The sequence below is a fragment of the Quercus lobata genome, chromosome 3, assembly GCF_001633185.2.
Source record: "Quercus lobata isolate SW786 chromosome 3, ValleyOak3.0 Primary Assembly, whole genome shotgun sequence".
NCBI lineage: Eukaryota > Viridiplantae > Streptophyta > Magnoliopsida > Fagales > Fagaceae > Quercus > Quercus lobata.
This window is the reverse complement of record NC_044906.1, coordinates 51,949,990-51,965,415: the sequence shown is the minus strand read 5'-3', so window position 1 is coordinate 51,965,415 and position 15,426 is coordinate 51,949,990.

Sequence of the window (15,426 nt, the reverse complement as noted above, 5' to 3'; positions counted from 1 at the left end):
TAATTTATTAATTAATTAATTATTTATATATATATATAAAGATTTGGCTTAGAATTAGCGCTCTTGTGTACTAAATTTGTCATTGTAAAGATCAAGACACATGTTAAAAAGTAGACACATATCATAATGTTAAAAAGTAGACACATATCATAATCTTCATAGGTCTAGACTCTAGACCCAATTTCTATTTATTCTCTTTATACCAACAATAAATTTATTGGTGTGTTGCAATTATTATGAAACTGAATAAAAAAATCTTTATCATATTTCAAGTGTTTCACTTTATATTCAATCAATCATAATTTGTTATATACCATCTTTTTTACCTTATAAAATAATCAAAATTTAAAATGAAACAAAAATCAAACACAAAACATGTTTACCCTTGGACTATAAATAAAGTGGACAAAGAGCTTGCTGCCTGATTTGACAGTTCCGACAGTCGACGGTGGGTCTCCTCCTCCAAAACCTGACCTAATCTATATATAAAATAATAGGTGAAGCAGAGAGAGTGTGAAATTGAATTCCAAATTAGAACTCTAATTTTGTGCCATGTGTCTAGAATCTAAAATTAAAGTTGAATTTTGCATCATGTGGCTAAATGTATGTGGTCTCATTCTCATTAAAATCACTTCTATGTATCGAGTCAAGTGAGTTACTATGCTAATTAAGTTTTTTCTTGATTTTGTAGTCAAACGCGAAAACCAAAGAGATTAATATCGGTGATATTCTTGGTTTGAGTACATTGCATAATTTCCAAAAAGATAGCAAAGCCAGAGTTTGCATCTTTTGTTATAAATTGCTTACAAAGTTTGCATCTTTACATTTGCACTGAGTTTCGGATTAAAGTGTTTTCTTCTTGGTTCTAACATTGAGTTTTGTTTATTATTCACTTACAAAGTTTGCATCTTTACATTTGTTATAAATTGCTAATATGTGATTAGATGCACATTATGCCTAAAATTCACTATCTTTATATTTGACTTTTTGTTTAGGTTTGTCATCTATAAAATGAAGAAAGCACTGCTGTGGACCGATGGATGATACTTTTTGCAGGCTGCAAAGGAACTTAGTGATCAATGGAATCTCACGCGAATTGGAGAGGACCCGGTTGTAGATGTCTGGATGGCAGATGTAAGTCACTATGTTTTTAAAATGTTCAATGAAGGTAAATGTTATGAATAATGTAAATTTTCCGGAGAGAGATTTATTATTCTATATTTATGCAAGTTTGGTTGCCTTCTTGGAGTGGATCACTCCACCCTGTCTTTCTACTGGAATTTTTTATTCAGATTGTTACAATTTAATTTGAAATTTTATTTGAATTTTCCTATTGTTGTTACTATTATATATTATCATTCCAATTGTTCAATTAGAATCTGAAATTGGAGTCCAATTTTACTATACACGTGTACAATCTAATCTATATATAAAATAATAGGTGAAGCAGAGAGAGTGTGAAATTGAATTCCAAATTAGAACTCTAATTTTGTGCCATGTGTCTAGAATCTGAAATTGAAGTTGAATTTTGCTGTCATGTGCTGAAGCCAATGAGATGAAATTAATAACACATTAAACACTCATGCTTTGGGAATCGGTAGTATCAATCTAAATCTATTGGACCTGCTTCGTGATAATACAACTATGAAGGATGTATAAAAACACACACAAACCCCTCTCTCTATAAAAAGAGATTGGAGAGAATTTCTTTTATCAGCCGTGGAACTTCAGAGGTTTTTTTTTTCACACAAATGCCCATCATGTTACAAAATGACTCATCGTAAAACTACAAAATGAGTACAACTCTGAGGGTTTTTTTTTTTTTTTTAATTTAAAATTTTTTAAGCTGAGAAAATTTCAATCACCAATAGAGATTGAAAATTCAAAAACGTGAATGGATCTTTTGGATAAACATTGTCACCAAGGTTCATCTTTCTGTGTAAAATATATATACTGCTAAGTTTTGTTAATGAAATTTTCTGGTTAATAATATGAATTTAGACTTAACTGAGCCTTTTAAACATGAATAAACTCATGATTAATAATATATCCATTTCCGTGCGGTAGCACGGGGCTACATACTAGTTGAATTAATTGACAAACTAAGAAAATTTCGGTAAGATATTTTGCCAGTTCCGACAAGATCCCACCAGACCTAGTGAAATTTTCATCGAATCTAGCAAGTTGACATTTTCTCTAACCAATTAGATCGGGTTGGGTGTGGATTGAGCCTAAGTCCGATTTGATCTTGACCTATGACCACTCTAATTGGATGTAATGAATGACAAATATTAATATTAGTACCATATTTTATCTAGAAAAAAAAGCTAAAGTCAAGAAGATGTGGTTAGGGGGAGCAATCAATGTCTCACAGCAAACACAAATTAAGTTTCAATTTCCATGTCAGTTTATATATTAAAAAGTAGCTAGGAATGATCAATGGAAATGAGAGGGGACCAGGAAATTTGGATGGTATATCCAATGGCTAGAGTCTAGAGTTAAAAAAGATTTGAAATTTGGGCGGGGCCCAGAGTGATTATCGATGACAAGATTTTTTGCTATTATGAGGCGGGCACAATCAACGTCAACCACAACGACACGTATACATCATTCCAAATATAGTAAGTCTCTTTAAGGAAGTCAGGTCTAGTGGGTTGTCCTCGTAAAACCCACTTCCAATCACTTTAGAAAAACACTGACCCCGTCTCTTTGCTTAGTTGTCTTTTTGGGGTCACGTTTCTTTTGTTTTGGCGCACCGGTTGAACCTTTGAAAGCTCTCTTTCTTTTCTTTTCTTTTCTTTTTGGTTGTGAATTGTGACTTGTGACTTGTGGTGGTAATTAAAGACACTTTGGTTTGATAAAAGAAAGAGTCACATGTGGTTTGCAACCATGTCTCAGTTATGATTTATCGTTTATGATCATCATCATCCAAGACTCTAACATGCGGTTTAAGGAAAAATTAAGAATGGTGATTATTGTTATGGTTCATCTCTAGCCCGTTGCCTGGCTAACAACAAAGTAACCAGCCGGCGGTTGATATAAATACAATTTTACTGATCTTCTCTTCGTGGATAGGCAATGATCTGAAAATTATAGTTCACTTTTTTCTGTGTTGTTAGAATATAAAAAGACTATATATACCATAAATACGTGAATCATGATTTTAAAGAACATCATGGATTACAATATTTTTGCAATATTGTGGATTATCATAGTATTAAAATTACCATATATTGAAGTTAATATTATCTTTTATGTAAGTGTTAAGTTCTATATATATATATATATATATATATATATGAATAGGTTTATTGGCAAACACATGAATACAAACTTGTTTAGATATAGTTCATAGAGTCTATAGGTATGATTAGACAATACTCAAGATACTACAAATCAAAGTATAAAAATAAGGAAGCTGCAATTTTATGGAATCTGTTTTAGCAGTTCGACCGATTGAAAGACGATTATGTAGAAGTTATTTTGTAGCCCATCAACCCATCAAATGTTTAGGGTTTTAGTCCTACTTCACCAAGTATATAAATAAAACCCTAATACAAGTTTTTCAAGACTTGGGTGCTACTCTTTTGAGGTCTGAGAGGTTCTATGCCTTGCACTCTTTTAAGTTTCTATCGGAGATCACACACATATTCTTAGTACCAGTGGAATCAAGTTGCAAACCAAGTTTTATCTATATAGTGTACTGGAGATTTATATCACATCTTGTGTCATTTACTTTTCTATTGTTCATGATATGTTTGATTAATAATTGATATAGTTAACAACTTGGCCTTAAAATCTAGTTAAACACTAGTTGTTCAAGGGTCTAAATCTAACAGTAAGTTATTGTAAGAATATAGTAATTAAATATGTAATTACTTATGACTTTTTGTAATGAATGTATATCATTAGACCGAACCATGTTAATATTCGTAATCTCTCTCTCTCTCTCTCTCTCTCTCTCAACTTTAATTTTAACACGATATCTGTCACACCCCTACTCGGTTCTTTAAAGGACGTCAACTTGCTCATGTGCATCCCCACAAAGCTATCCTTTGTCGAAGTAATTTGGCTCTCAAGCTTTCCTCTAGCTACCAACATCTTTTGGCCAACAGTGCCATTCTCCTATGGACATTGATCAGTGTCACAATCCACCATTGGCCATTCTCCAGTCACTGTTTCTCTATTGGTGTCCTCTAGCCATCGGTGTAGCCTTAATTTCTATGGCCATACCTCGTCCTCTAGTTACAAGTGCAACTGTTTTTTCGTCCCCATTTGTCATCAATTGTCGTTGCTTGTACATCCAGTAGTTGTCTCTTGCGCGTCATGCCATGTCTAGTTCGATCACAATTTGCAGTTGTCACAGGCTAACTTCACTATCAATGTTTTTTTGCCTTGTGATGGCACTAGGTGTCTAAGTGCCAGACTTAGTCTCATGCTTAGAACAATTTAATGGAATGTGAAGCACACAACACACACAAAGTTATAGGGAAAACTCCCAACCTTTATCACTTCACCGAAGGTACAAAGGAATAGCCTATACCAATAGACTACGATACATTCACAGAACTTAGAGAATTTATACGACACATTCTCTATTTTTCTTTCTCACTTGCTGCTAGCCTAAGAGTTAAATTACATTGCTGGAAATAACTTAAGACAACCCCCAACTGATGTTGTCTTGGCCTATTAATTTGCTGTGTCACTAGCACACTCACAAAGCCCAAACATCATGGAATTGCTTGTCGTTGCCAATTGCTGCATATGTGCAATAAAGGTCTCACATTCCAAACCCAAACTTGAGTTTAAGGAGATTTATTTATTATTAATTTTTTAAGAATCAAGTTTAAGGGGATTTTTTTTTTGCATGGCACTCAAGTTTAAGGGGATGTAATGCAATAGATGATACCAAAAAAATTAGAATATGGTTTTATGAAATACAATTGGCTATCATGGTTATGTAATGCTACAGGCTACCATGATTAGGATTACTATATTAGCCTAATATTTTCTATATATATATATATATATATTATATATATTTTAGCTCCATTGTAATACACAATTCAATATAACAAAAATGTATGCTTAAAACTTTTCCATAATGAACGCAAAGGATCGTGTCAAACTAGGTCTCTCTCTCTCTTGATATCTTAACATGGGCCATAGAATGGGAAAAAAATTCACACACACACATATATATATATACTTTTCATCTATTACCCATAAAATATATATATATATATATAAATACAAAAATACTAGTCTTAATCGCTGCAACCTTTCTACAAACATTACTATAAATTGTGATTTATGAAGGGGAAAATATGTCTAATAGGTTTTGAGCACAAGTGCTGGCAATAATAGTTCAACATGGAGAACTTATAATGATAAGGAAAGTAACTTTGGTTTGCTTTCCTCACCAAAAATGTCCATATTAGACAGCTTTCAAGCACTACACATGGGAAAAGCAGCAATGAACAGAAACTTAATTATATTCCCCATAGATGTAGCTCTATTATTGCACTAGTTATATCTGATCTTTGCTCACCTATATTTAGATTATGAAAAGCTAAAGTAAAACTTCACTGTCAATTAGTATCAAAATCTCAGGGGTCCAAAACGTTTCTTTTCAAAAAAGAAAAAGAAAAATAAAATAGTAATAAGAAATTATTTCAATCTTGCGGCATAATATGCCTAAAGAGAGAAGCAAGTATTCCTCAAAAAGAAGAACGCAAAAAAGAGAGAAGCAAGTAAAGTAGACAGATCCTTCTCAAAAAGAAGAAAAGTAAAGTAGACAGATCTTTCAATAAGCTTTAACAACCTCTAATCCATAATGTAGAGCTAATGAGCTATTGATCTGTCACTTAAATATTTGGACAAATTACAACTTACCTATTTGTGATTTGGCCGAAATTTAAGTTGCCTATCTATAATCTGAAATTCCCTGATACAAGTGTTCCACTGAATTCTTTTTTTTCTTATTTGATCTTGTATTTTTATGTTTTTTGTGTTTTTGGAGAAGAGAAACATAAAAGTGGAACAAAATCACATATTTAGTAATGTTTTTAATAAAGGTGAGTTACAAAACTCTAACTAAGCAAACCTAAGATGAGTAAAGTGTCAAATTTCAAATTATAGGTAAATAACTTAAATTTCGGCCGAACTACAAGTAGTTAAATTATATTTTGTCCTAAATATTTATACTCCAAATAATTTTTGTCAAGAATTGGAGGTACGTAAAATTTTAAATCAAATAATTAAATCTTGTAAAATTGGATTTGGATCTGGTGCAATTTCCTTTCTTCACTCACAAAATATTTTTATCATTTTTATTTTTTTAATTTTAACTGGTTTTATTCAATGGTTGAGATTTGAGATTGAAAGTTACTCCCAATTTCAGCCACTGAAAAGTGCAATACTCTATTCGTCCGTGTTTTGTATTGGGTATGATCTTCCAAACTTCTATTATTTTCGGTTAGAACTTTTCCACGACATTATTCTTGCAGAAACAATTTAAGAGAATTCTATATCTAGGGATCCATTTATTTAATATGAAGTTACAAACCATAAAAGAATGCCATTGATGCGTCTATATCCTACATAAGTGAGCTAGTTGGAAAGGAGCTTGTGGGTAGATGACACGTTACATCAGATAGGATTTGCCACCCCTTCCAATCCAAAGTAGTCCTGCTCAATATCTCATGATGGAAAAATTACAAACAAGAGATGGACAGAGATTTTTTAGTCAACAAGGAGGTTGAAAATTATGTCTAGATTGAGCATGATGCGATACCATCCAAAGATTCGTAACAAAAATTAACTTTTGTTATCAGCCATTCAATCAGATAACAACAAATGTAAAAAAATAAATATTTTAAAAACAAATTAGATCACGTTTGTTATGAGCCATTGGATGGTATTGCATGATTGCATCCCTCAATCCATTATGTCTTTCTATCTAATTTGTTGTCGGTATGAAAAATAATAGTGGGTCTATACAAAACAAAAAGAAAAGAAGTACTAAAAGAAATGATCATACAAGAAATGTAAAGATTTACGTGGGTTGGTCTTAAGTTTACATTTATAAACATCGTCTTGGAGGAAGTTTTATTAAGAAAATAGAGAGATTTTAAAAAGGTGGAACAAAAGTATGATTGTAAAGCCATACCTCAACTAAACCCAAAGAACTCTCTCTCACCACAAATTTCCTAATTCTCTAAATTTGATATGCAAAAGACAAGAGTTGTGTGTTGGCTTGGGAAAAATAAGGAGCTATGGCTGGATGTATAAACATAGTTTGTACACAGTCAACTAGGTAATCTCTCTATACAGTAAAGGAGACCAATTATGTGCCACTATGTTTTTATACAGTCGACTAGGTAATCTCTCTATACAGTAAAGGGGACCAATTATGTATATCACTATTAAAATAAGTAGTCTAACAGTGATCTAATCACTAAGGATGCAAATTACTACCAAAAAAAATTGTTCTAAAGCCACGTTTTAAAAACACAGTTGTAGCTCCTAAAAATGTGGCTATAGGTCCATTTGGTCCATAGTCGTGCTTTCTATAGCCACATTTTTAGGCATGACTTATACACCTTGACTATAGGTTTGACAAGTCTATAGTTTCTTTTTTTCAAACACGGCTATAGGAGTTATTTTAGTCACGTTTTAAAACACGGCTATAGAGTGTACAGCTATAAAGTGTACATTAGTCGTGTTTAACAAAAGTGGCTATAGGTGTTATTTTAGCTACATTTTTAAAACGCGGCTATAGGGTGTACATTAGCCGGGTTTAAAAAACACAGCTACAAGTCTTCAACCTACAGCTGCATTTTAAAAACTATAGCCATGTTTTATAAATGTGGCTATAGGTTTTTTTTTTTTTTTTTTTCTTAACTAATTCACAAAACACTACTAAGCAATACATAGACTATTTCTTGTAAACATAAGAGTGCATGCATTCTCACATCCCCAAGCAATAACTTTGCAGCTTCATCAAGGGAAATCAATTTTGCCTATAGAATCATTTGGAAATAAAGTTGTTGGGAAATTTAGACCCCGGTTAATAGAATTAACAAGTATTAAACCCAAGTTGTTAATTAGATTTATTATAAATAAAACTTGTTAAAACAAACAAACATCAATATTATGTCAAAATCATGCAGCTGAAAAGTAAATAAGACAAGATATGGTAACCCAAGAAAACCAATGAAACAAACTAGTTTCACAGTAAAAAACCTAGAGGGAAACCTTCCCGAAAAGCAATTCACTATGGTAAAAAGAAGTTTCAGATCTAGTATAAAACCCTTGTCCCTAAACTCTACAATCCCCGTAGATGAACTTACAGCAGAAACCTTTTACTGCTTTAGAACTTCTGAACTCTTCAATAAATGAACGCCACCATTTTTGCACGGATCTCAGTACGTGACTAACCAAAGATGCACGGCTCTCAGTATGTGACTAACACACCAACTTGAAGAAGATTGTTTACTGCAAAGTTCTTTACTTCATCAATAATAAAGATCAAGAAGCACTTGGTTACAAAACTCTAAGGTACAAAGATGCATTAGCTTCTTTCAAAGAAAATAAGGCACCGGTCACCTTTTGCATGTGTTCTCCTTGAATTCTTTTATGTGACGGCCTTTAAAATAAGTCTTATATATGTCTAGAATTGTGAGAAAAGAAACCCTACACAAATACATAAGCATAGGCAAAAAATCAGATCTGAAAAATTGATTTTTGTAATTCTTGATAGATACCTTGATAGATAGCTATCTGTCGAGATTTGTTACGAGCTATCGAGAGGTGTCGAGAAGCTATTGAGCCTATCTGTTGCGAGTTATCGAGAGCTATTGAGGGGATAGAAAGTTGCTCGATCGATCAACCTAGCTATCGAAAGTTATCGAGATTGCGATAAAAAGAAGTTGAAAAGCTCGATAAATAGCCTAGCTGTCAAGAGGTGTCGAGCTATCGAGCTTTAATGAATCAACACTTCTTCACTTGTTTCTTGGACAGATTTGTATGGTTTCAATACTAGACTTGAACTCTTATTCTTTGAAGTATTAAACACATCTTAGATCTACCCAAATACAATATTCCTAACATGTGAAACACATATGTCCTAACAATCTCCCTCTTTGGCAATCCGTGACAAACCCATAACAAACAAATGAACATATGATAGAAGTCATAAATCACTCGACTCATATTCACTTGTTGAATAAAATAAAATCTATCTAACACAAACTCTTAAAAAACTTTGCAAGAAGAGAGTTCATGGCATGAAAGACTTTGACAACCTGTATTTCTGAAATACTTTAAACAAAACTCATCCAGGCATCTTAATGTGAAATAGAAATAATAGATTGCATACAAATAAAAAAACATGTGTATAAAGAGAGAAAAGAAACAACACATGTAGAGGTAGATGAAGAAGACAGACATCAGCATATAAATATATGTCAAAGAGGAGCACAATGTATGTAAACATGGTCATAAGACCGGTGTACAAGAAGAAGGAGGTAAGTACTCCCCTTAATAAGATGAAACACATCTCTCCCTTACAAAGACATGTATTTCTCCTCCTAACATGTAGAATCTTAAAAAAAAAACCACATATTCTCCACAATTTCTCCCTTTTTTTGTCATGATTGACAAAGGAAACAAGAAACTAGAAAGTTTCACCCGAGAAACATAAAGATAATCAAAGATGATCAAGGGGGCACAAGGAATCCATATAAATGCATGACTGTAATGAAACAAGATGTTATGGATGACAAGATAAACGAAGGATGCAAAACATGTGAAAAACAATGCATGCAAGGGAATCTTGATGGATCGAGAAGCTTAAAAACGGTTTTTCAAAGAGGAGAAAAACATAGATGTGAATACAATCAAGCATGCTACTCAACCAAAGATCCAAACAACATTTTAAACTCTCTAAAACATCTCTTAACATGAAAAATGTTAAGCACAAAGATCCCAAAACACACACACACGCACACACTAAATAAGTCTAACTAATTTTATATTTCAAAAACAAGTTAAGACAGTTTAGTTAGCATACATTAATACATGTATTCCTTGTGATGGCTAAATCACATTGTATTTGCACATGTATCAAGAGTAGTAAAGAATATTGCGTGTTGTGTGTGAAAAACATCACAAGATTGCATAAGTGTATATATGTTATGATGATTTGAAATATGAGAAAATCACTTTAACTCTCATACAATCATAACTGTTTGATGGGGACTATCACACTCAAAGTACATCCTATAACTCCTACATCTCCTAGAATACACGCTTTTAATCATATATATGCTTTTTTTTTTTTTTTTTCTTTTTTTTTTCTTTGCATATTTTTTTTTTTTTGAGCATATCATGCATGGGCATATAAGAGAGAAAAAAGAAATACCCAATTATGTTAAGCATTTGACATTTTACTTTTACTATGCCGAAGCATACAAATGTCATTTCATGATTGGAGGGCAACAATGGTGAGATGGTTATTTATGCATTTTTCTTAGAATTTTCTAGTCCTTCCCGTTAAAAAGAGTGATATGAGTGTTAAGTATAAGAGATTACTTAACCTTACTCATCACAAACACGAGTCACCAAGCTTACTTGCTTAGTTGTGCATAAAGATACTCATCTAACTTACAAAAGATACAAAATTTAGAAAATTTTGTTTCAATGGCTATTCAAGGTACACAAGTACCAATGTACACAAAACACACACTGTTTTTGTATTTTTCTGATTTTTCAATTTTTTTTTTTATTTTTATATGAAAAACAAAACAAAATAAAAACTAAATAACCAAACAAAAACAGACAAACAGCATGAAAGCATGAAAGAAAGATGCATATACATGAAAGCATGATAGAAAGATGCAAATGCATGAAAGCATGATTCCAAAAACAGGTAGGAAATCAAGCAAAGAGAGTCCTACTTTGGATAGAAAGAATTAAAGCAGAGGACAAACAGAAAAGACAATTAAGTTTTAAGCTCCTTTCTCACCCACACAGCACGAGTCTTTGACCGTGAAGATGAAAAGACATGTGTCCTAGTATGTCTACTTAAGGACATAGAAGAATTAAAATTTTCCTGAATATGAGTTAAAAAGCTCATAACTTTTAATAACTCTCCAAACAAAGGTGTAGGTCCTTGAGAGAAAACCTGTGACCATTTGGATACTTGCTTTTAAGGATACAACTTAAAGCAATTAGGATGAATGTGTCCAGAAACACCACAATGGTGACAAACATGAGATTTAACAAAGGATTTAAAATTAGTCAAATCAGTTTTGGATTTCATACCTTTATCACCTTTCTCAGATTGGGGCACAAAGACAGTCCTTGATCCAGAAGCCGTGGAAGAGGAGGGGTCGAATGAAACAACATATCCTAAGTCAGTTTTATCAGAACTAGGCTTTTGAGCACTTAATACCTTATCAAGTTTTGCACTAGACATCCTCTCTATTTGAGTTCTAGCTTGACTAAGTTCAACCTCAAGATTCTTGACCTTCTCTTCTAATGAGATGTTCTCCACAAAAAGAGTCTCAATTAACCTTGTAGTCTCATATAGTTTAACTAACAGATCAGTTTTTTTTTTTTTTTTCCCAGTTTTTACCTCATTAAGCTCTTTTCTATAAAGATGAGAAATCATTTTAGATTTTATAAATTCAGTGCATAGCTTATCATAGGCTTCCTGAAGAGTCATCTTCTTGGGTACTTCATCATCATCAGAATCCTCACTGTCACTAAAACTCTCCACAATCACCTTATTGGTTGAGGCAGCAAAGGACATAACGTGACTACATTCATCCACATACTCATCAAAAGTCATTCTTAGTATCACTCCAAGTAGCAACCAACCCTTTATCTTTTGACTCCTTGGTTTTTTCCTTTATAAGGTAGTTTGGACACTCTATCCTTATATGACCAAAACCTTTGCACTCATGGCATTGGATGAGGGGTTTCTCATTCTTGCCCTTCCTTGAGGATTTAGATTTCCTAGGAGGTTTGCCCTTATCCTTTTTCCTAAATTGAAAAAGCTTGATAATCTCATCAGTTATGAAGGTCAGATCCTCATCCTCATCATCATCTTCATCTTCAGAGTCCTCAATATCTTCCTCTATACCCTTAAGAGCCAATTTCTACTCTTTCCACCTTTTCCCATTAAGCCTAATCCCATCTTATAGGTTTGAAGGTTTCCTACAAGCTCATTTAAAGGAATTTGATCAATGTCCTTTGTTTCTTCAATGGCAGTGATCTTGGCATAGAATCTTTCAGGTAAGGATCTAAGAATTTTTCTAACAATTTTGGATTCTACTATAGATTCTCCAAGGTTGAAGGCAGAATTCACAATATTCTTGAGTTTAGCACAGAACTCATCAAAGGTCTCATCCTCCTTTATCCTTATTTCTTCAAAACTACTAGTGAGTTTTTGAAGTTTCACAGTCTTTACTTCCTTGGTACCTTCATAGGTGGTCTCAAGAATGGTCCATGCTTCCTTGGCAACTTCTGTGGATAATATTTTCTTGAATTCCTTATTGGTTACCCCACAAAACAAAGCATTCAAGGCCCTACTGTTGAAATTTGCCACTATGATTGCTGCTTCATCCCAATCCACCGGCGTTTCCTTTGGCTTAATCCAGCCAACTTCAACAACTTGCCACACTTGTTCACCTAGAGCTTGCAAAAAAATTTCATACGAACTTTCCAATACACATAATTAGTGCCATCAAATAAAGGAGGAATAAAAAGAGATTGTCCACGATCAATAACAATGGGGGTTAAGGATCACACTCAGGAATTTAATCCAATCAGAGTATACCCGTTCTGATACCACTTGTTGGGAAATTTATAACCCGATTGATAGAATTAACAAGTATTAAACCCAAGTTGTTAATTAGATTTATTATGAATAAAACTTGTTAAAACAAATAAACATCAATATCATGTCAAAATCATGCAACGGAATAGTAAATAAGACAAGATATGATAACTTAGAAAAACCAATGAAACAAACTAATTTCATAGTAAAAAACCTAGGAGGAAACCTTCCCGAAAAGCAATTTACTATAGTAAAAAGAAGCTTCAAATCTAGTACAAAACCTTTGTTTCTAGACTTTACAATCTCCGTAGATGAACTTACAGCAGAAACCTTCTACCGCTTCAGAACCTCTGAATTGTTCAATATATGAACGCCACCCTTTTTGCACAGATCCCAATACGTGACTAACCAAATTATAAACGCATAGTTGTAGTTAAAATTCTATTCCACTTCTATGTCAGGTTTTTCAATTCAAATTATACTGACATTTATTAACAATAAAAATTAATTTACACACAGAAAGAAACTATTCAATTTCCAAGCCCTTGAAATTAACTCTAAAAACAGACCTAAGCCAATAATTTCAAAAGGTTATATGGAGTCATCAAATTCACATGGTCATGCTCAACCTAAACTAGCTGCCTAAATCATATATGACCCATCAAAGCAATGAAAATTTTTTTACTCCAAAACTTACGTTTAGGATAAGTTCTAACTCAAAAACAGTTACAAACATTGCAATCTTAAGTAAACAAAACATTGAAATCTTAAACTAACAATTACTTGGTGCAAAACCAATTAATTCAAGCCACATTATTAAGAAATCTCCACTTTGGCTTGGATTAGATCAAGGGCTACCATAGAAGGCAAACACAAATTAAGTCCAATCAGTGCTTGTTTGAACTTGTGCAAAAGAACTGACTTAGTCATCATGTATGATGGATTATCCATTATAGCAACCTTTCTAACCATAACATCAATGTGATTGGTTCTCACATATAATACTTTGATTTTTAGTTAAATGTTTGGCACTTTGGCTATCACAAAACACAATAGTCTCACTCTAGTTGCAAACTAAGATCACTAACCAAACCTATTAACCAAATAGTTTCCTTTACTGATTGTATTAAAGGGTGGCAATTCATCCTTACACGTAGTGTTCATGTTGTGTCGACTCATGAGTATTGGACTATATTGGTTGACACGAACATTATATGTTTATTAATTATATTAGGAATATCCCCTTGACCCTAACATAACTTTATTAAACAAGTTGACACAACATAACTCGCATTACCTGTTTAATAAACGAGTCATGTCAGGGTCGCCACGACCTAACACAAGTTATTTGATAAATAAGTCATGTAGTCTAGTTAACGCTATTAGAGTAGGCTTAGGATGGATGAACTCTGTAACATAAAGCAATTAAGAAGTTATGGCTTAAACTCTGGTGGGGTGTTGGCCAAGGAGCATTCAATAAGTATTGGAGAGACTAAGATGTGAGCTGAGAAGTAACTTTGTATGTAATGGAGTGTGTACCTCTCAATGTAGAGTTGTGTTTCCTTTTATATTGTGCCTTTCTAGTCATTTAATGTTTATCCCATTAATGGTGTACATTTATGGGATTGACGTAACGTCTAGCTCGTTTAATGTGGCAACAGGTATTCGTTCGTTGTTTAGAGTAACTGTAGATTCTTGTAATAATTGCTAGATCGACCTATTTATTAAGTCAACCGAATTTTGAGACAAACCCATTAAGTCTAAACCTTAACTTGCTAACTTCATGTTGTATTTGTGGGTCATATCACATATTGCCACCTCTACCGGTATTGTTGTCATATAATCTACCTCTAGAGTAGAACAAGCAACTGCATACTATAACGTCACCCTTGAACTAATATCCAATGGGATAATGTGAAGACATTACATATTAGAGATCTCCACTTATTTAATTCATTAGAATAATTAGACTCTACAAATCCAACCAAATTGCTACTACCAATAGAAACCTATCATATACCAAACCAATGTCTATAGTACGTCTTGAATATAAAAAATAAAAAAAAAAATCCTTTCACAACTTGTTAATGTTTTTTACTCGATGTAGACGTATATCTACTAACCATACTAACTGCATGTGAAATATCTAAGTGAGTGAAAACAATAGCATACATCATGCTAGCAATTGCATTAGCATAAGAAATATGAGACATATGTTCCTTCTCTTCCTTGAACTGTGGTGACAAAACCTCTAAAAACTTGAAATATGCCACTAATGGAGTATTCATTGGCTTAGATCACTGTATACTTAAGCGTTTAAGTGCTTTCTCAATGTAAATTTTCCATGGCAAGATCAACTCGCCATCTTTTTTATCTATGAATTTTCATTACCAAAATCTTCTTGGTTGCACCTAAATCTTTTATCTCAAACTCATCGTTAATTAATCTGAGTGTTCAACCTATATATTTCAACGAGGTTCTTAGCTATGATGAGCATATCATCAACATATAGCAACAAGTAGACAAAAGAACCATCTAATAGCTTCCTATGATCCATACAATTATAATAGTAACTTTAA